This window comes from Danio rerio, chromosome 7 (genome assembly GCF_052040795.2).
Source record: "Danio rerio strain M-AB ecotype USA chromosome 7, GRCz13ab, whole genome shotgun sequence".
In the NCBI taxonomy this organism is placed as follows: Eukaryota; Metazoa; Chordata; class Actinopteri; order Cypriniformes; family Danionidae; genus Danio; species Danio rerio.
This window is the reverse complement of record NC_141027.1, coordinates 44,502,345-44,524,246: the sequence shown is the minus strand read 5'-3', so window position 1 is coordinate 44,524,246 and position 21,902 is coordinate 44,502,345. Positions and strand designations below refer to the sequence as shown.

At 36.1% G+C, this 21,902-nt stretch overlaps 1 long non-coding RNA gene across 1 annotated transcript; it reads left to right on the top strand.

Moving 5' to 3' along the window:
• The first annotated feature begins 12,614 nt into the window (after positions 1-12,614).
• On the top strand, positions 12,615-20,076 carry LOC147843144 (uncharacterized). Its single transcript, XR_015496134.1, has 3 exons — positions 12,615-13,294; positions 16,779-17,645; positions 17,754-20,076. It is a non-coding gene; the product is annotated as an uncharacterized LOC147843144 (long non-coding RNA).
• Positions 20,077-21,902: the final 1,826 nt, after the last annotated feature.

Here is a 21,902-nt window from a genome sequence, read left to right as displayed (position 1 = left end):
TAATATAAAAGTGATCATACATGAAACCCCTGGGATCAGGACAGGTATTTGATGTTACTGTATATAAAAGTGGTCATACATTAAAAATCTGAGATCAGGACAGGTATCTGATGTTAACTAATATAAAAGTGATCATACATGAAACCCCTGAGATCAGGACAGGTATCTGATGTTACTGTATATAATATAAAAGTGATCATACATGAAACACCTGGGATCAGGACAGGTATCTGATGTTAACTAATATAAAAGTAATTATACATGAAACCCCTGAGATCAGGACAGGTATCTGATGTTAATGTATATGATATATAAAGTATTTGACACAAAAGCCCTGGGATACCTGAGGACAGGTATCTTAAGTTATAACAGTATTAATGTAATCTGAGAGGTATCTTAAGTTAATTTGTTTAATATAACATACACTGACTTCACATGAAACACCTGCGATCATGACAGCTATTTTGTACTGCATATAAAAGGTATTGGACACGAAACCCCTGCGAATACGTACAGGTATCTGAATCAAACGGCTGTTTTCACAATCTGCGCATGATCCGTGACCTATGCAAATTCACAGATAGACCACGCCCACCCGATGACGTAGTAGCGGTTACGCTGTACTGAAACCCCTGGAAAAAAGTGCCTGCCTAATTGCATATTGCTGAATGTGCTTGTGAACACGTGTGATCAAATAATTCCCGAGCAAACGGTTCAATTCGGTTCAATACGATTCAGAGTCGCTCGAGTGCTGAACCGAACCAGTGCAAACGTTATATTGATTACAATATAGTAACATTGTTTTTTATTCACTTTACCAGCGAAATTATTACATATATCTGACCTTGACAATAAGAATAAAGTTCGTTTGAAGTGTTTTGAGAATTATATATAAATATATATATATATATATATATATATATATATATATATATATATATATATATATATATATATATATATATATTTTTTTTTTTTTTTTTCTCCCAGAATTCATTTCACATCAACAAGCAAATGGTAATGGCGGATGAGAAAGCCCAGCTAATATTATAAATATTGAGTTTAATATGTCACGAAATGAAATTCTAACAGTATTTCATGCGAGAATGTAGTTCTTACAAACTCAAATCTGTGGTTTATTTATAGATATCATGTGTAAATTTTAAGCGTGCTTTGCCGATAGCGGAGATTCTGACCTAGGGTGTCTATCATCACTCATGTATCCGGCGAAACGAGGTTATAAACGGCTAGACATTATGAAATTTAGTTTTAACCGTTTTTCATGCGGGAATGTAGTTGTTTTAAACTCAAGTCTGTGGTTTATTTATAGAGATGGTGCGTATTTTAAAATATTGTTTTGAAAATGCGGAGATGTGTGACCTCCATGGTGATGACGGGTGCCCAATCCTCATGAATCCGTCTAAAGCAGGCTGGTCATTATGACATTTAAGCTGACTTTGGTTTCATGAATCAATTATTTTTGTTCCAGTTTACGTTTTGGTTAAGCAAAAAGTTATGTTGATTAAAAATGATTTTATATTTTCATGTTAACCTTAAAAAAATAAGGTGCAGTACACCCAAATATGGAAAACCAGGGGACAGTTTTATGCACTGAACAGTCTGAAGAAACTGGTTATTTTATTTTTCTTCACAAAATACTTTGTCAAAAAATAGAATAAACATAATAATAATAATATAAAGTGTGTGTAGAGTTTTTCATGGTCATTTGCAGTACTGTATTTAGATGCACAGTAACTGATTTTTTTCCAAAATTCATTGTAAAATCTGCAGTAGCATACTGTTAATCATGTTCACAGTATGGAAATGTTGAGAATACATTATCATGCTGTGAAAACAGCAATATATACAGTAACACACTGTGCACAGCTTATACAGTAAACAACTGTTGAGAAATGCAGTATAATACCGTGAAAACAACAGAAATCGTTTACAGTGTATATATATATATATATATATATATATATATATATATATATATATATATATATATATATATATATATATACAGTACCAAAATTCTGTCTGGTTCTTTAATCTGATTGGCTGATAGCCGTGCATTATTCTGCAAATAGCAGCACTCATATAGCCTCTTAACCCTTCACCCTTGTGTATTACTCTGCCCACATACAGAAACAAGCAGTGGACACTCTTCAGTTTGACAAATATTGGTGCTGTTCAACAAAATAATGTACTTTCGGGTACATTTTCGAGTTTCTTGTTTAGTTTACAACTATGCAGTTTATTTATAAGGATAGTGCCTATTTTAAAATATTTATAATTTCGGAGTTTCAGTGTGGCGAAGCAGTGGTGCAGTAGGTAATGCTGTTGCCTTACAGCAAGAAGGTCGCTAGGTCGCTGGTTCAATCCTTGGCTCAGTTGGCCTTTCTGTGTGGAGTTTGCATGTTCTCCTTGCGTTCGCCTGGGTTTTATCCAGGTGCTCCGGTTTCCCCCACAGTCCAAAGACATGCAGTACAGGTGAATTGGGTAGGCTAAACTGTCCATACTGTATGCGTGTGTTTGTGAATGAGTGTTAGAGATGGGTTGCGGCTGGAAGGGCATCCGCTGCGTAAAAACGTGCTGGATAAGTTGGTGGTTCATTCCGCTGTGGCGACCCCAGATTAATAAAGGGTGAATGAGCAAATGAGTTTCAGTGCATCGGCTGCCAACAGTCTGTCTGAGCAGACCAAAGAAGGTGATGGTTGATGTTCTGCAAAACAATAAGTTCAGACTGCATAATTTTAGCACCAATTGGTGCTCGTTCACGCAGGCAACAATCACACAGTGTGAACAATCAAAGAAACAATCTTAGAGGATTGCAGATGAGACGCTGATGCCCGTGAGACATTTGGCATGCTAAATATCTGGACCTGTCTGCGATTTAAAATCATGTCGTGTGAAATGCGTTCTGATTGAAAATAACAGCTGATTACCTACAGTCAATGAGAGAGCAGCATCCACTAGTATGGGTATCTGCAGGGCAGTGGGATGTTGGGGAAAAATTAAAAGTGCTCATTTTCAGTTTATTTGGACTTACATGGAGAAAAAACTAGTGAAAATTTGGCAGAAACACCTGTGTCTGTTTGATGCGTCATCTTAGTAATACCACAACCGGGTCAAAATAGAACAAAGCTGAAGGGAAATTGCTAATTCCCTTCAAATCCAGGTGAGCAAAATTAGTCAATTTTGTATCCCACTAAAAGCCTCTTTCTCATTATGTAGTTAATATCAAAAGATATACATGTACCTCATGACCTTCCATTGTTTCCATGTCAACTTAACGTGTATGCTTGGTTGTAAGACATAGTTTAATAGGTAATTCTTCCTATTTTAAAATCATGCAGTGTAAAACCCTCTGTCGCCAATCCATCTTGCACTTTAAACAAATCAGCAACGAAATGCTACCCCGGATAGTCATGCAGTGTGAAAACATCTGACACGACTACTTTGAAAATCGCGCAATCTGAACTCAATATAAGTCGATCTCTCTGTTGTATTTTGTTGTGCTGTTGTCAGAAGGTAAACTGTTTATTTGGTGTATGTAATTTCAAGATTATTTGAACAGTGATGATGCTTTATTGGATATATACCTCAACTCCCAACCTTTTCTTTTTATTGAAACAAATTGTTAACTTCTTTAAGCAACAAAGATCATCTTTCTTGAAACTTTAAAATTCTCCTGACATTTTGTTTTCTATCAAGCTTGAATGAAGTGAGTGCTTTGTTTGTTGCACATATTCACTGATGATCCAAAATGGTTGTTTGTGTTGATAGGGGTGAAGATCAATTGTTAATTTAACTTAGCTGTGTGTATTCCAAGTCACCTGGTGTTTTACCCAGACCGAATTACACACAGAGACCTCAAACTAGGTCTTGGGACTTTGATAGATTGAACTCATTTGAGTGTCCCTGAAAGTAATTAAATGATCCAATTATTTTGTTTTGGTTCCTTTAGTGAATGTGGGGGAGAAAAAATTAGCTGGGTTGGCTAAAGCATTTGTGTCACATATGTGGCCACTTCAGTCACAATCAATTGCCAGCAAAACACAATAAGTACTTTTTGTAAAGCCAATGAAAAGTGCTTTATATTTTATCTGCTATTTGCTACATTGTGCCCTTGACCCTTTTCAATGGTGAAGCTGACCAGTTTGTCTCCATGTAATACAAAGCACTTGAGAGGCTCTTTTTAAAAGATCCATTAGACTAAAGACACCTTAAAGACAAGAAAGAAACTGAAGAGTATGGACATCTGTGGACAATCCTGACCTTAGACCTTTCACAGAGAAGCATTAAGTGTTTCCATTGACAAAATGAAAAGAAGCTATTAACAATAATGTTTGCTTAAACTGACTAGTTTCCATCTTCCATAATGTAAATCAAGGATGTTCCTACACCGGAAGAAAATATTTAAAGATGTTACCTTAAATTTCCTTTTTTTTTGTGATTTTACTGTCACAAAATCCACATTGACAATCAAGATCTGCAATGTAAATACTTGAAAAAACAGTCAGTTGTTTGCTATTTTCCATTTATATATTTTAACAAATATTGTGCTGTGTTTGCATGTTTAATGCATAAAATTCAATATAAACTAATATAAAACTATTACAAACATAAATTTATATGCATGTTCATTAAAATGGAAGAAAATTAGTCAACAGTTTAATAAAAATACGTAAATTGTTTTTCATTTTGTAATTTTTTCAATAAAAATCTATTTTCCATTCATATATTAGCAAAATATTTGAATTCCAAGACTATCTTGTCACACCCCTAATATATATATATATATATATATATATATATATATATATATATATATATATATATATATATATATATATATATATATATATACATATATACATATATATATAGCTTATAAGGGTGAGCTATATATATATCTGGTTCAGGTTCACCCTTATAAGCTATATATATATATATATATATATATATATATATATACATATATATATATATATATACATATATATATATATATACATATATATATACATATATATATATACATATATATATATATACATATATATACATATATATATATATATATATATATATATATATATATATATATATATATATATATATATATATATATATATACATACATTCATTATGTTAACCCTTATCATAAATAATATATGGGTGTTTATCACAAAGACGTGAAGATCATGTAAGATGGTAACATTTCACAGCCTTACACACACACACACACACACACACACACACACACACACACACACACACACAGCTATTTCCACACACAAATCCATGAGCTTGCACACAATTACATAGTCTTTTACTTTGATCCACGGTTACAAATCTAAATCACTGTGGTGAATTTCAAATATGATTTGAGCCATCTTGCCGTGCTGCTGTGAGGCTTTTTTTTTTCACCATCTGGTTCAGGTTCACCCTTATAAGCTTTCCTCTCAGACACTCGCTGTATATTTATTGGATAGTTTCACTCTGCTGTGTAAACTGAGAACATGACGCAGGTGTTGACAAATGTTGCAATATGCTGAGGGGGCATAAAACAACACTGACAGAAACAGAGGCAAAAGGACCTGGTCCAAATTCATTATAGGACTGCATTTATATTTAAAATGCTTGATTTCTGAGAGATTTTTAATTTGGGTTGAATGAGTTAAATTTTGATAAGAATGTATTTATGAACAAACAAATAAACACATGCACTTGCACACACATAAACTTGTACAGCTATCTTTATGTGGACTAATCATAGATGTGATTATTTATATACTGTACAAACAGTATATGCTATTCCAGCTCTACTGCTGTCTAAACTCACCTTCACTATTGGAAAACATTCTGCATTTGTTCTCATTTTCAAAATAGCTAATTCTATATGTTTTTTTTCAGCCTCATCTCACGAGGAAACGTAAGTATTTTACGATTTTGGGTGATGAGCAAATCATACTAAATTGTACGAACTAGATCGTATGAATTCATATGAATTAGCCACTAACAAAAAGTTACGAATTGCCGTGAGATTGTGTTCGTTTTTTAAGCTTTTTACCTCATGGAGACCAAAATAATGTTCCCACAATGTCAATATTTACTTAATAATAATAATAATAACGATAATATTAATTCCTTACATTTATATAGGGCTTTTCTAGACACTTAAAGCATTTTGCACATTGGAAGGAATCTCCTCATCCACCACCATTGCATCATTCAGCATCCAACTGACCGCACACCACACACCAGCTGATTGGTGGAGAGAAGACATGAAGTCAATAATGATATGGAAATGGTTAGGAAGCCATAATAGACAAAGGCCAATGGGTAAATTTGTCCAGAATGCTGGGGTTAAACCCCTACCTTTTTTTGAAAGATATCCTGGGATTTTTATTGACCACAGAAAGTCAGGACCTCTGTTTAACGTCTCATCCAAAGAATGGCACTCCCTGAGCAGTATAGAGTCCCCATCAATATTATGAGACATTAAGATCTGCAAGTTGAGTGCCTCCTGAGCTCACTAACACCACTTCTGGTAACAACCTAGCTTTCCCATGTGATCTCACATCCACGTACTGACCAGGCCATCATGTAAGAGTTGTAGAGAGCTAGCTGCCAGCAAATGTATTTATATTGCAATACTCGTGGGGACATTTGGTAAGGAATACATTGTAAGAAATACAAGGTACACACACAGATTTATTCACATAAAGTGCATACATACATACATACATACATACAAGCACATGCATACATACATACATACATGCATACATACATACTGTACATACATAAATATATACAAACTCTCCTTACAAACTTTCAATTTGGCACAGCGGTAAATGTCATGCTTTATGCATAAAACTATCAAAAACCTTCATATTTGTCACAAATCGAAACATCCTACCATTACACCCGCAAGGGTTATTATTCAACAAGCATGTGTTGTCACTCATAAAATGATGCCCTAAAGCTAATAGCAGGTATCATTATAAAATATGTATCATGGTAAAGTTTTTTTACAAAACAAGAATAGCACTGTACTGAATTCATTACATCATGCTCTGCAGCATATTATAGTCCATGTTCCAGGGCAATATAATACTGTCGAAGCATGTCACTTTATAAATGAATGATTATGTTTCTAGCATGTGTTATGGTTGAAAATTAATACACGTTTAATGTATGCGTCTAGATTTTGCTAGTACAAATAAGCACTGTGTCAGTGAATTTTACACTCAAATCATTAACACATTTTAGCTTATTTCTAGCATGTTTTCAGGTGTTTTATTTATTTTCTAGAATGATTTAACATAATGTAGCATATGATAGATTGCTACAGCAGATCATCATTTGATCATTTGATCTCCTGGTTAAAAAAAAACAAAAAGTATTAACAGTTATAAAACAACAGACATTGTCAGGACATACTGAATATATGACATTTTGTTATGGTCATAGCTCAAATCTCTAAGAGGATTTGCAATTAGAAGGATGAATATAATAATCTAAATGTTATATGGCATTTTAGGTGACATTTATTTTGATGATTACTTATAGACATTGTACCGACTAGTAACTTTGCACCATGTCATATAGGAATATACTGTATTACTTGATACCGGCTAAATTTAGATGATCATCCAGCAGGCTGTCTGATGTGCATGGCAGCTTGTTCTACTACCAATAACTCCATCAAAACAGTACAATTACTCTACTGATATATTCTTGAAAGTTAGTTAACATATAGTTGCCAATTTAATTATAGTAACTATGGTGTCTAATGGGAAATTTTAAAATGTGAAGTTTATTTATAAACAAATTTCAAGAGGATCAGATGCTTATGATTGACCACAGCTGGTCCCGCATTAGCTAACATGTGATTCACCAATCGGATGATTCCCAACTCCATTTAAATAACCAGAGTTTTTTACCTCATATTCGTTTTGAAGAGTGGTGGCACGGTGGCACAGTGGTTAGTACTGTTGCCTCACAGCAGAAATGTCACTGGTCAAAGTCTCTAAAAGGCCCGTCGATGTTTCTGTGCGAAGTTTACATGTTGTCCCTGTGCTCGAGTGGGATTCCCGCAGGTTTTTCGGTTTCCTCCCACAGTCCAAAACCTTGCGAAATAGATGAATTTGCCAAACCAAATTAGCACCACAGATGAGCTTTTAATCAGCAGTATATCTCTTCATAACAATCCCTAATGTATCATTTGCCATACATAAGCAGGAGAGTTATTGAGATCTACCTGAGCTGAAACTCCCCTCTCGCCATGCAAATGGGAGAGATCCAAGGGCTCAAGCATCTTATGAGCTCAGGGCTCTCTCCCAGGACAGCATGCCAAACACAGTTTATAATCAATCATTAGCTAAATGTAAACTCTTGAAAAAGTATTTTGAGTTTAGGTTTGGAATACACTTTATTTACTGTACAAATTTCTGTTTATTCACCGTTTAATCACTTTTAGAAGTCGCATTTTAAATGTCTAGAGTACAGTATGTTTGTAAATATAAACAGCTTGTAGGTGCATAATCTTTTACACACGCTGGGTTGTTTAAACCTAATTTGGGACAAAGCCAAGGGTTGGGTTTAAAAATTCAGTTTAAATTTTGAACCCAGTAGTTGTGTGTTTATCAATTTTATTTACATGTTTTAACACGTAGACTTCTGAAGGTGGTTATTTCTGAGTGATAAAAGAAAGAAAGGTTTTCAGAGTTGTACATGTTAGTACTTAAAAGTATGTAACTAACAATAGATTATTTTCCTTACAACAGTGAGCAATCAGCTAACCGAGCCTATAATGAGTTTCCACCTTATGATCATCCGCCTGTTGAAATAACATTAGGATGAGAGGCATTATGAACAGCAGATTAACACTAGTATAGTTTGCATAGCAGCTCTGTGCTCCTATAATGAACAATACTGAGATGAAAGGAAAAAGCCACCTGAATTAATCTGAACGAGAGTGACCAGGATCAGCCAGAGGCCTTTTTTTTCTTTGTCCTTCCTCTTTGTTTGTTCTGTCTTGATGAGTTAGAGCATAAAAGCCATGCAAATGTTGTGTGCCTGTGTGCGAAGGGCAAGAGAGGTTAAGAGAGGACATGCTAAAAAGCATAATTGGTACACCAAGCATACTCTTGAAAGACCAGTTTATTATTCTGATATCATGTACTCTCTCTTATATTATTCAAAGCTATGAAAAATCCTTACTTCTAGAACACAATAGAACAGTGGTTCTCAAACTGTGGTACGTGTACCACTAGTGGTACGCAAGCTTCCTTCTAGTGGTACGCGGAGGAATGAAATATGTCATGTACATGCTACACACATTTCAAAATTTATCAAAAATGATGTATATAATATGCCATATATGACATATAACCTATATTTCTGAGGTAATCTGCCACGTTTTTTAACTGTGCAGAGTTGTAGCTGCTTTACTGGGTCTACTACGCTACTGTATTTCAATACTGCTCATTTTGGTGGTACTTGGAGAGACAATTTTTTTCTGAGGTGGTACTTGATGAAAAAAGTTTGAGAACCACTGCAACAGAAGATATATAGTTGATTTTTTTTTCACAGTATTCCCTATGTATTTTTCTTCTGGAGAAAGTATGTTTGTTTTAATTCGGCTAGAATAAACTTTTTTTTTTAATATTAGATATTATATCGTTTTAAGCAATATTTGTTTGACAGAACAAACCATCAATATACAATGATTTTCCCAATTAAACTATCTTGATTAGGTTAAATATCTAGTAAAATATTAAGTACTGTTATCACGGTAAAGAAAAAATAAATCAGTTGTTAGAAATTAGTTATTAAAGCTATTACGGTTAGAAATGGATTAATAAAATCTATTGTTTTTTTCATTAAAAACATATTGAGGGAAAACATATACAGGGAGGCTAATAATTCAGGAGGGCAAATCATTCTGACTTGAACTGTATTTATTTACAATTAAAGTCAATGGTGTCAAATACCAAACCACTTTCATATGCTTCTTGGAAGAAAGAAGTGATGTAGATTTAGAATGATATAAGGTTAAGTAAATGATGACAGAATGTTTTTGCTTTTGCAAAAATGTAAATTATAAAAAATAAATAAATAAAATGTGTGTCCATGTCATTTACTTTACACTTAAACCACATTTGACTACATATTTGACTTTTTAAATAAAATGTAGGATGAAGCTCAAGCGAGGATGACATGCGGCTCTTCAGTCTGGGGTGCTGTTTTTTTTTTCCTTTCCTGCAAATAGCGCTCCAATTTTTATCCAAGCTGTCTAGTGATTAGCCACGGTGGTCCAGTCTTGTCACTAAGGAAATGCCCCATGCCACTTCTTGGCATTGCAAATGAGCGTTAGAGCACGCCAGCTGGCCCTGGATGGCTCGATCCCCTTCAGTCTGAAACAGGGATTTCTGAATGCTGAAGCCTTGGCCTGTTGCATCTCACTGGTTGTTATGGGACTGAGAAAAAAGAGAATAATTTACAGTTTGTGTTGAAATCACTATGTAATGGTTACCTAAAATTTAATAATCTATATTTACTGGCTTTTTTTTGATAAAATACTTTATCATGGTTGCCATACTGTTGGTTCAAATTTTGCAACTTTTCTAGTAATCTAGTTATTTGTAGTCTGCTTAATATCTACTAGCACTTTATTTTGATGCTCCCCAATATTTTTTAATCTAACTAATGTCAACCTTGGAAGACTTTGAGGACAACAAATACACTTTAGTGAACATGTACACATAGACATCAACTATATACTATTTTACTGCAGGTTAACTATGTTCATATACAATACTTTAACTGTTGAAAACTATTAGTTACTAGTTGATAAGTTAAAATTGCTGTCAAATAATAAAGCTAGAATAACTAAAAACATCAACTTTTCTGATTTTGATTGTAATGCAATAATGTGCACATTTTGTAAAGCTGCATTGAAGCAATATTTATTGTTAAAAGTGCAATACAAACTAGACAGTAAAGTTCGTCGAGACAAACTTTGAGGCTGGCTTGACAAAGCCTGTTGGTAATAGTTTGTTTAGTTTAAAAACAGTTTGAAAAAGTATAAGTAGCATGTTATTAGCATGATTCTAGCATGCATTAGCATGTTTCTAGCATGGATTAGCATGGATTAGCATGTTATTAGCATGAGTGTAGTACAAATTAGCATTTTATTAGCATGATTCTAGTATAAATTAGCATGTTTGAAAAAGTTTTTTCAAAGTTTGAAAAAGTATAAGTAGCATGTTATTAGCATGATTCTAGCATGCATTAGCATGATTCTAGCATGGATTAGCATGTTATTAGCATGAGTGTTGTATAAATTAGCATTTTATTAGCATGATTCTAGTATAAATTAGCATGTTATTAGCATGCTTCTAGCATGAATTAGCATGTTACTAGCATGATTCTAGAATAAATTAGCATGTCACTAGCATGATTCTAGTATGAATTAACATACTGCTAGCATGATTCTAGTATGAATTAGCAGGTTATTAGCATGATTTTAGCATGAATTAGCATGATTCTAGTATGAATTAGCATGTTACTAGAATGATTCTAGCATGAATTAGCATGTTACTAGAATGATTCTAGCATGAATTAGCATGTTACTCGCATGATTCTAGCATGAATTAGCATGTTATTAGCATGATTATAGTATGAATTAGCATGTTACTAGCATGATTCTAGCGTGAATTAGCATGTTATTAGCATGATTCTGGCATGCATTAGCATGTTACTAGCATGATTCTAGTATGAATTAGCATGTTATTAGCATGATTCTAGTATGAATTAGCATGTTACTAGCATGATTCTAGTATGAATTAGTATGTCACATAGCATGCTTAGGTGGTTGCTAGGGTATTCTGAGTGGTTGCTAAGTCGTTGCTAGGCAGTTGCTAGGGTGTCCTGAGTGGTTGCTAGGTGGTTGCTAAGATGTTGCTAGGCGGTTGCTAGGCTGTTGCTAGGTAGTTGCTATGGTGTTCTGAGTGGTTGCTAGGTGGTTGCTAAGGCATTGCTAGGCGGTTGCTAGGGTGTTCTGAGTGGTTGCTAAGATGTTGCTAGATGGTTGCTAGGGTGTTCTGAGTGGTTGCTAAGGTGTTGCTAGGCGGTTGCTAGGGTGTTCTAAGTGGTTGCTAGGTTGTTGCTAAGGTGTTGCTAGGTGGTTGCTAGGGTGTTCTGAGTGGTTGCTAGGTGGTTGCTAAGGTGTTGCTAGGTGGTTGCTAAGGAGTCCTAAGTGGTTGCTAAGCGGTTGCTAAGGTATTGCTAGGTGGTTGCTAGGGTATTCTGAGTGGTTGCTAAGGCGTTGCTAGGCGGTTGCTAGGGTGTCCTGAGTGGTTGCTAGGTGGTTGCTAAGGTGTTGCTAGGTGGTTGCTAGGGTGTCCTGAGTGGTTGCTTGGTGGTTGCTAAGGCGTTGCTAGGCGGTTGCTAGGGTGTTCTGACTGGTTGCTAGGTGGTTGCTAAGGTGTTGCTAGGCGGTTGCTAAGGTGTCCCAAGTGGTTGCTTGGTGGTTGCTAAGGTGTTGCTAGGTGGTTGCTAAGGTATTCTGAGTGGTTGCTAAGGCGTTGCTAGGCGGTTGCTAGGGTGTCCTGAGTGGTCACTAGGCCCTTATTAAGGCATTACTAGGCCGTTGCTAGGTGGTTGCTAGGCGATTGCTAGGGTAATTTGGATGGTTGCTAGGCAGTTGCTAGGGTACCCTGGTTGGTTACTAGGCAAGCCTCACATACATGCCTGATAAAACATTTATACTTAGTAAGCATTTCTAGCAAGTTACAGTACTTGGCTAGTCAATATTAGCATGTAGCTAATCACTGCTAGCATGTGTAGCATTTAGGAAGTTCCGTTTGCTAGCATGAGTCAAACGAGCCAATCTCCAAGTCTCTACGATGTTCTGATGCTGAGATATAGCTGTTGATGAATGGTTGCTAGGGTACTCTGTTTTGTTGCTATGGGCGAGGTTACAGAGTGCACTTGATTGTGGTTTGCTGTCTAAGTCAAATGAACCAACCCCCATGTCTCTATGACACTGCTATGCAAAGATATGCATCTTGGCCTATTTTAATGGAAGTCTATGGAATCAATTTGGGGGCGTGGCTTGTGAGCTTCATTATCATATTGAGATGCTCATTGGTTGTCTGAGTCAGATGAGCCATCCCCCAAGTCAATAGGACACTGCTAAGCAAAGATATGCATGCAGGCCAGTTATTAACATGAGTCTAGTATGAATTAGCATGTTACTAGCATGATTCTTGTACAAATTAGCATGTCATTAGCATGTTTCCAGTATGAGTTAGCATGTCATTAGCATGATTAGCAAATGAGTAGCATGTTGCTAGCATGATTGGCATGTCATTAGCATGTTAGAATTATAAGCATTTGAAAGCACTGCTAATTACAGTCTATAGGACAGTTGCTAGGGTGCAGTATGTGGTAGTTAGGGGTGTGGCTAGAAAGTTAAAAGGCCATCAGTGATTGGCTGCTGGCTAGACTGAGTTAAATGAGCTTAGCCATTAGTCTCTATGACAGTCTGATGCAGAGTTATGAGCTCACAAAGTTTGATCCCATGGAAAGTCAATGAGAGTCTTTTGTAATGGAAGTCTACGGGACAGTTGCTAGGGTGCAGTATGTGGTAGTTAGGGGTGTGGCTAGAAAGTTAAAAGCTCATCAGTTATTGGCAGTTTGGTAGTCTGAGTTAAATGAGCTCAGCCATTAGTCTGTATGACAGTCTGATGCAGAGTTATGAGCTCACAAAGTTTGATCCCATGTAAAGTCAATGAGAGTCTTTGTAATGGAAGTCTACGGGACAGTTGCTAGGGTGCAGTATGTGGTAGTTAGGGGTGTGGCTAGAAAGTTAAAAGCTCATCAGTTATTGGCAGTTTGGTATTCGGAGTTAAATGAGCTCAGCCATTAGTCTGTAGGACAGTCTGATGCAGAGTTATGAGCTCACAAAGTTTGATCCCATGTTAAGTCAATGAGAGTCTTTTGAATGGAAGTCTATGGGACAGTTTCTAGGGTCCAAAAGTGGTTGCTAGGGCGTGGCTAGAAAGTTTAAAGGTGATCAGTCATTGGCAGTTTGATAGTCTGAGTTAAATGAGCCCAGTTAGAGTTCTGTGCGACAGTCTGACGCAGAGTTACGGGGTCACAAAGTTTGGTCCAATGTTAAGTCTATGGGATTTTTCCGACAGTCCCGGGACGTTTTTCGGAAAACCGAAAGTCCAATCAGTCTGAGGAGATATAGCATACCGAGTCAGAATAGTTTGGAGGTCTGGTGTGAGTTTGGTGGTAATAGTTCGAAAGTTCAAGGAGGAGATAGATTTTGATTTTTAGAGTCAGAAGAAGAATAATAATAACTAGATTATTAAAGTTCGTCGAGACAAACTTTAGGCTGGCTTGAGAAAGTCTGTTGGAAATAGTTTGTTTAATTTACACAGTTTTAAAAAGTATGAAACGATAGATAGATAGATATAGATAGATAGATAGATAGATAGATAGATAGATAGATAGATAGATAGATAGATAGATAGATAGATAGATAGATTAAAGCAGTTTATAGATAGATAGATAGATAGATAGATAGATAGATAGATAGATAGATAGATAGATAGATAGATAGATAGATAGATAGATAGATAGATAGATAGATAGATAGATAAAAAGCAGTTTATAGATAGATAGATAGATAGATAGATAGATAGATAGATAGATAGATAGATAGATAGATAGATAGATAGATAGATAGATAGATAGATTAAAGCAGTTTATAGATAGATAGATAGATAGATAGATAGATAGATAGATAGATAGATAGATAGATAGATAGATAGATAGATAGATAGATAGATAGATAGATAGATAGATAGATAAAAACAGTTTATAGATAGATAGATAGATAGATAGATAGATAGATAGATAGATAGATAGATAGATAGATAGATAGATAGATAGATAGATAAAAAGCAGTTTATAGATAGATAGATAGATAGATAGATAGATAGATAGATAGATAGATAGATAGATAGATAGATAGATAGATAGATAGATAGATAGATAGATAGATTAAAGCAGTTTATATATAGATAGATAGATAGATAGATAGATAGATAGATAGATAGATAGATAGATAGATAGATAGATAGATAGATAGATAGATAGATAGATAGATAGATGATAGATAGATAGATAGATAGATAGATAGATAAAAACAGTTTATAGATAGATAGATAGATAGATAGATAGATAGATAGATAGATAGATAGATAGATAGATAGATAGATAGATAGATAGATAGATAGATAGATAGATAGATAAAAACAGTTTATAGATAGATAGATAGATAGATAGATAGATAGATAGATAGATAGATAGATAGATAGATAGATAGATAGATAGATAGATAGATAGATAGATAGATAGATTAAAGCAGTGTATAGATAGATAGATAGATAGATAGATAGATAGATAGATAGATAGATAGATAGATAGATAGATAGATAGATAGATAGATAGATAGATAGATAGATAGATAGATAGATAGATTAAAGCAGTTTATAGATAGATAGATAGATAGATAGATATATAGATAGATAGATAGATAGATAGATAGATAGATAGATAGATAGATAGATAGATAGATAGATAGATAGATAGATAGATAGATAGATAGATAGATAGATAGATAGATAGATAGATTAAAGCAGTGTATAGATAGATAGATAGATAGATAGATAGATAGATAGATAGATAGATAGATAGATAGATAGATAGATAGATAGATAGATAGATAGATAGATAGATAGATAGATTAAAGCAGTGTATAGATAGATAGATAGATAGATAGATAGATAGATAGATAGATAGATAGATAGATAGATAGATAGATAGATAGATAGATAGATAGATAGATAGATAGATAGATAGATAGATAGATAGATAGATAGATTAAAGCAGTTTATAGATAGATAGATAGATAGATAGATAGATAGATAGATAGATAGATAGATAGATAGATAGATAGATAGATAGATAGATAGATAAAAGCAGTTTGAAAAAGGATAGATAGATAGTTTTGAGGTCACAAAGTTAAATCTATTAAGTCAATGACAGTCTTTTGCAGTAAAAGCCTATGGGACAGTTGTTGCTAGGGTGCAGTATCTGGTAGTTAGGGTGTGGCTAGAAAGTTAAAAGCTCTTTAGTTATTGGCAGTTTGGTAGTCTGAGTTAAATGAGCTCAGCCATTAGTCTGTATGACAGTCTGATGCAGAGTTATGAGCTCACAAAGTTTGATCCCATGTTAAGTCAATGAAAGTCTTTTGAATGGAAGTCTATGGGGCAGTTTCTAGGGTCCAAAAGTGGTTGCTAGGGCGTGGCCAGAAAGTTAAAAGCTCATCAGTTATTGGCAGTTAGGTAGTCTGAGTTAAATGAGCCCAGTTAGAAGTCTGTGTGACAGTCTGATGCAGAGTTATGAGGTCACAAAGTTTGGTCCAATGTTAAGTCTATGGGATTTTTCTGATGGTCCCGGGACGTTTTTCGGAAAATCGAAAGTCGGATCAGTCAGAAAAGATATGGCATAATGAGTCAGAATAGTTTGGAGGTCTGGTGTGAGTTTGGTGGTCATAGCTCGAAAGCTCTAGGAGGAGATAGATTTTGAATTTTAGTCTCAGAAGAAGAAGAATAATATATAAAAAAAATAATAAGTTTAAATAGGATTTCAGTAGTCTGGCTTGTTTCTCAAGCCAGCCTAACTAGATAGTAAAGTTTGAGGACAAACTTTATGGTGGCTTGAAAAGCCGAATCTGAAAGTTTGTAGTGGTTTTAAAGTGTAAATAGCATGTTAGTATGATTTTAGCTTGAGGTAACATATTACTAGCATGAATTAGCATGTTAGTAGCATGATTCTTACATGAATTAGCATGTTGTTAGCATGATTCTAGCATGAATTAGTAAGTTACTAGCATGTTTCTAACATGAATTAGCATGTTGTTAGCGTGATTCTAGCATGATTCTAGCATGAATTAGCATGCTACTTGGATAATTCTAGCATGAATTAGCATGTTAGTAGCATGATTCTTACATGAATTAGCATGTTAGCATGATTCTAGCATGAATTAGCATGTTACTAGCATGATTCTAGCATGAATTAGCATGTTGTTAGCATAAATCTAGCATAAATTAGCATGTTACTAGTATGATTCTAGCATGAATTAGCATGTTGTTAGCATAATTCTAGCATGAATTAGCATTTTACTAGGCGGTTGCTAGGGTGTTTTAAGTGGTTGCTAAGGTGGTGCCAGGCAGTTGCTAAGGTGGTCTGACTATTTGCTAGGTGGTTGCTAAGGTGTTGCTAGACGGTTGCTAGGGTGTTTTGAGTGGTTGCTAGGTGGTTGCTAAGGTGGTGCTAGGCAGTTGCTAAGGTGTTCTGACTAGTTGCTTAGTGGTTACTAAGGTGTTGCAAGGTGGTTGCTAGGGTATTCTGAGTGGTTGCTAGGTTGTTGCTAAGGTGTTGCTAGGCGGTTGCTAGGGTGTTCTGAGTGGTTGCTAAGGTGTTGCTAGGTGGTTGCTAAGGTATCCTAAGTGGTTGCTTGGTGGTTGCTAAGGTGTTGCTAGGTGGTTGCTAAGGTGTTGCTAGGGGGTTGCTAGGGTGTCCTAAGTGGTTGCTAGATGGTTGCTAAGGTCTTGCTAGGCGGTTGCTAGGGTGTTCTGAGTGGTTGCTAGGTGGTTGCTAAGGTGTTGCTAGGTGGTTGCAAAGGTGTCCTAAGTGGTTGCTAGGTGGTTGCTAAGGTGTTGCTAGGTGGTTGCTAAGGTGTTGCTAGGCGGTTGCTAGGGTGTCCTAAGTGGTTGCTAGGTGGTTGCTAAGGTGTTGCTAGGCGGTTGCTAGGGTATTCTGAGTGGTTGCTAAGGCGTTGCTAGGTGGTTGCTAGGGTGTCCTGAGTGGTTGCTAGGTGGTTGCTAAGGTGTTGCTAGGTGGTTGCTAGGGTGTCCTGAGTGGTTGCTAAGGCGTTGCTAAGCAGTTGCTAAGGTGTTCTGAGTGGTTGCTAGGTGGTTGCTAAGGTGTTGCTAGGTGGTTGCTAAGGTGTCCTAAGTGGTTGCTAGGTGGTTGCTAAGGTGTTGCTAGGTGGTTGCTAAGGTGTTGCTAGGCGGTTGCTAGGGTGTCCTAAGTGGTTCCTAGGTGGTTGCTAAGGTGTTGCTAGGCGGTTGCTAAGGTGTCCCAAGTGGTTGCTAGGTGGTTGCTAAGGTGTTGCTAGGTGGTTGCTAAGGTATTCTGAGTGGTTGCTAAGGCGTTGCTAGGTGGTTGCTAGGGTGTCCTTAGTGGTCGCTAGGCCCTTACTAAGGCATTACTAGGCCGTTGCTAGGCGGTTGCTAGGGTAGTTTGGGTGGTTGCTAGGCAGTTGCTAGGGTACCCTGGTTGGTTACTAGGCAAGCCTCACATACATGCTTGATAAAACATTTATACTTAGTAAGCATTTCTAGCAAGTTACTGTACTTGGCTAGTCAATATTAGCATGTAGCTAGTCACTGCTAGCATGTGTAGCATATAGGAAGTTCCGTATGCTAGCATGAGTCAAACGAGCCAATCTCCAAGTCTCTACGATGTTCTGATGCTGAGATATAGCTGTTGATGAATGGTTGCTAGGGTACTCTGTTTTGTTGCTATGGGCGAGGTTACAGAGTGAACTTGAATGTGGTTGGTTGTCTTAGTCAAATGAACCAACCCCCTTGTCTCTATGACACTGCTATGCAAAGATATGCATCTTGGCCTATTTTAATGAAAGTCTATGGAATCAATTTGGGGGCGTGGCTTGTGAGCTTTATTATCATATTGAGATGCTCATTGGTTGTCTGAGTCAGATGAGCCATCCCCCAAGTCAATAGGACACTGCTATGCAAAGATATGCATGTAGGCCAGTTATTAACATGAGTCTAGTATGAATTAGCATGTTACTAGCATGATTCTAGTTCAAATTAGCATGTCATTAGCATGTTTCCAGTATGAGTTAGCATGTCATTAGCATGATTAGCATATGAGTAGTATGTTGCTAGCATGATTGGCATGTCATTAGTATGTTAGATTTATAAGCATTTGATAGCACAGCTAATTACATTATATAGGACAGTTGCTAGGGTGCAGTATGTGGTAGTTAGGGGTGTGGCTAGAAAGTTAAAAGGCCATCAGTGATTGGCTGCTGGCTAGACTGAGTTAAATGAGCTCAGCCATTAGTCTCTATGACAGTCTGATGCTGAGTTATGAGCTCACAAAGTTTGATCCCATGTTAAGTCAATGAGAGTCTTTTGTAATGGAAGTCTACGGGACAGTTGCTAGGGTGCAGTATGTGGTAGTTAGGGGTGTGGCTAGAAAGTTAAAAGCTCATCAGTTATTGGCAGTTTGGTAGTCTGAGTTAAATGAGCTCAGCCATTAGTCTGTATGACAGTCTGATGCAGAGTTATGAGCTCACAAAGTTTGATCCCATGTTAAGTCAATGAGAGTCTTTTGAATGGAAGTCTACGGGACAGTTGCTAGGGTGCCATAAGTGGTTGCTAGGGAGTGGCTAGTAAGTCTAAAGGCCATCAGTGATTGGCTACTGACTAGACTGAGTTGAATGAGGCCTGACTCTAGTCTGTAGGACAGTCTGATGCAGAGTTATGAGCTCACAAAGGTTGACTCAATGTTAAGTCAATGGCAGTCTTTTACAATGGAAGTCTATGGGACAGTTGCTAGGGTGCCAAAAGTGGTTGCTAGGGAGTGGCTAGTAAGTTTAAAGGTCATCAGTTATTGGCTGCTGGCTAGACTGAGTTAAATGAGCCCAGTTAGAAGTCTGTAGGACAGTCTGATGCAGAGTTATGAGGTGACAAAGTTTGACCCAATGTTAAGTCAATGGGAATTTTGGGAATTTTCCGGGTCGTTTTTCGGAAAACCGAAAGTCGGATCAGTCGGAAAAGATATAGCAACCCGAGTCAGACCAGTTTGAAGGTTTGACGAAAGTTTGAGGTATGAAGCTTGAAAGGGTTAGGAGGAGATAGACTTTAAAATTAGTCTCAGAAGAAAGAAGAAGAAGAAGCAGAACTAGATTCTTAAAGTTTGAGAACAAACTTTGAGGCTGGCTTGTGAAAGCCTGACGGTGATAGTTTATTTAGTTTAAACAGTTTTAAAAAGTATGAAAAGATAGATAGATAGATAGATAGATAGATAGATAGATAGATAGATAGATAGATAGATAGATAGATAGATAGATAGATAGATAGATAGATAGATAGATAGATTAGCATGTTATTACCATGATTTTAACGTGAAATAGCATGTTGTTAGCATGATTCTAGCATGAATTAGCATGTTACTAGCATGATTTTAGCATGAATTAGCATGTTGTTAGCATGATTTTAGCATGAATTAGCATGTTACTAGCATGATTTTAGCATTAATTAGCATGTTGTTAGCATGATTTTAACATGAATTAGCATGTTGTTAGCACGATTCTAGCATGAATTAGCATGTTACTAGCATGATTCTAGCATGAATTAGCATGTTACTAGCATGATTTTAGCATGAATTAGCACAATTCTAGCATGAATTAGCATGTTGTTAGCATGATTCTAGCATGATTTAGCATGTTACTAGCAAGATTCTAGCATGAATTAGCATGCTACTAGCATGATTCTAGCATAAATTAGCATGTTGTTAGCATGCTTCTAGCATGAATTAGCATGTTACTAGCATGATTCTAGCATGAATTAGCATGTTGTTAGCATGATTCTAACATGAGTTAGCATGTTACTAGCATGATTCTAGCATGAATTAGCACGTTATTAGCATGATTCTAGCATGAATTAGCATGTTGTTAGCATGATTCTAACATGAATTAGCATGTTACTAGCATGATTCTAGCATGAATTAGCATGTTGTTAGCATGATTCTAGCATGAATTAGCATTTCACTAGCATGATTCTAGCATGAATTAGCATGTTGTTAGCATGATTCTAGCATGAATTAGCATGTTACTAGCATGATTCTAGCATGAATTAGCATGTTGTTAGCATGATTCTAGCATGAATTAGCATGTTATTAGCATGATTCTAGCATGGATTAGCATGTTGTTAGCACGATGCTAGCATGAATTAGCATGATACTAGCATGCTTCTAGCATGAATTAGCATGTTGTTAGCACGATGCTAGCATGAATTAGCATGATACTAGCATGCTTCTAGCATGAATTAGCATGTTACTAGCATGAATCTAGCATGAATTAGCATGTTGTTAGCATGATTCTAGCATGGATTAGCATGTTACTAGCATGATTTTAGCATAAATTAGCATGATTCTAGCATGAATTAGCATGTTGTTAGCATGATACTAGCATGAATTAGCATGTGACTAGCATGATTCTAGCATGAATTAGCATGTGACTAGCATGATTCTAGCATGAATTAGCATGTTGTTAGCATGATGGATAGATAGATAGATAGATAGATAGATAGATAGATAGATAGATAGATAGATAGATAGATAGATAGAAGTAGATAGATAGATAGATAGATAGATAGATAGATAGATAGATAGATAGATAGATAGATAGATAGATAGATAGATAGATAGATGGAGTGCGAGCATGAGTCAAACAAGCCAACCCCCGCCTCTCTACGATGTTCTGATGCTGAGATATAGCTGGTGCCATATCGTTGCTAGGTTAGTCTGTTTTGTTGCTATGGAGTTGATTGACAGCTTAGACTGATGATGTATTAAAGCTTCTTGCCAGTATGAACAGTTAAACACAACCCCCATGTCTCTATCACACTGCAGCATGACAATATCAGTCTGAACCTCTTTAATTGCAGTCTATGGGACAGTTGCTAGGGTGCAGTATCTGGTTG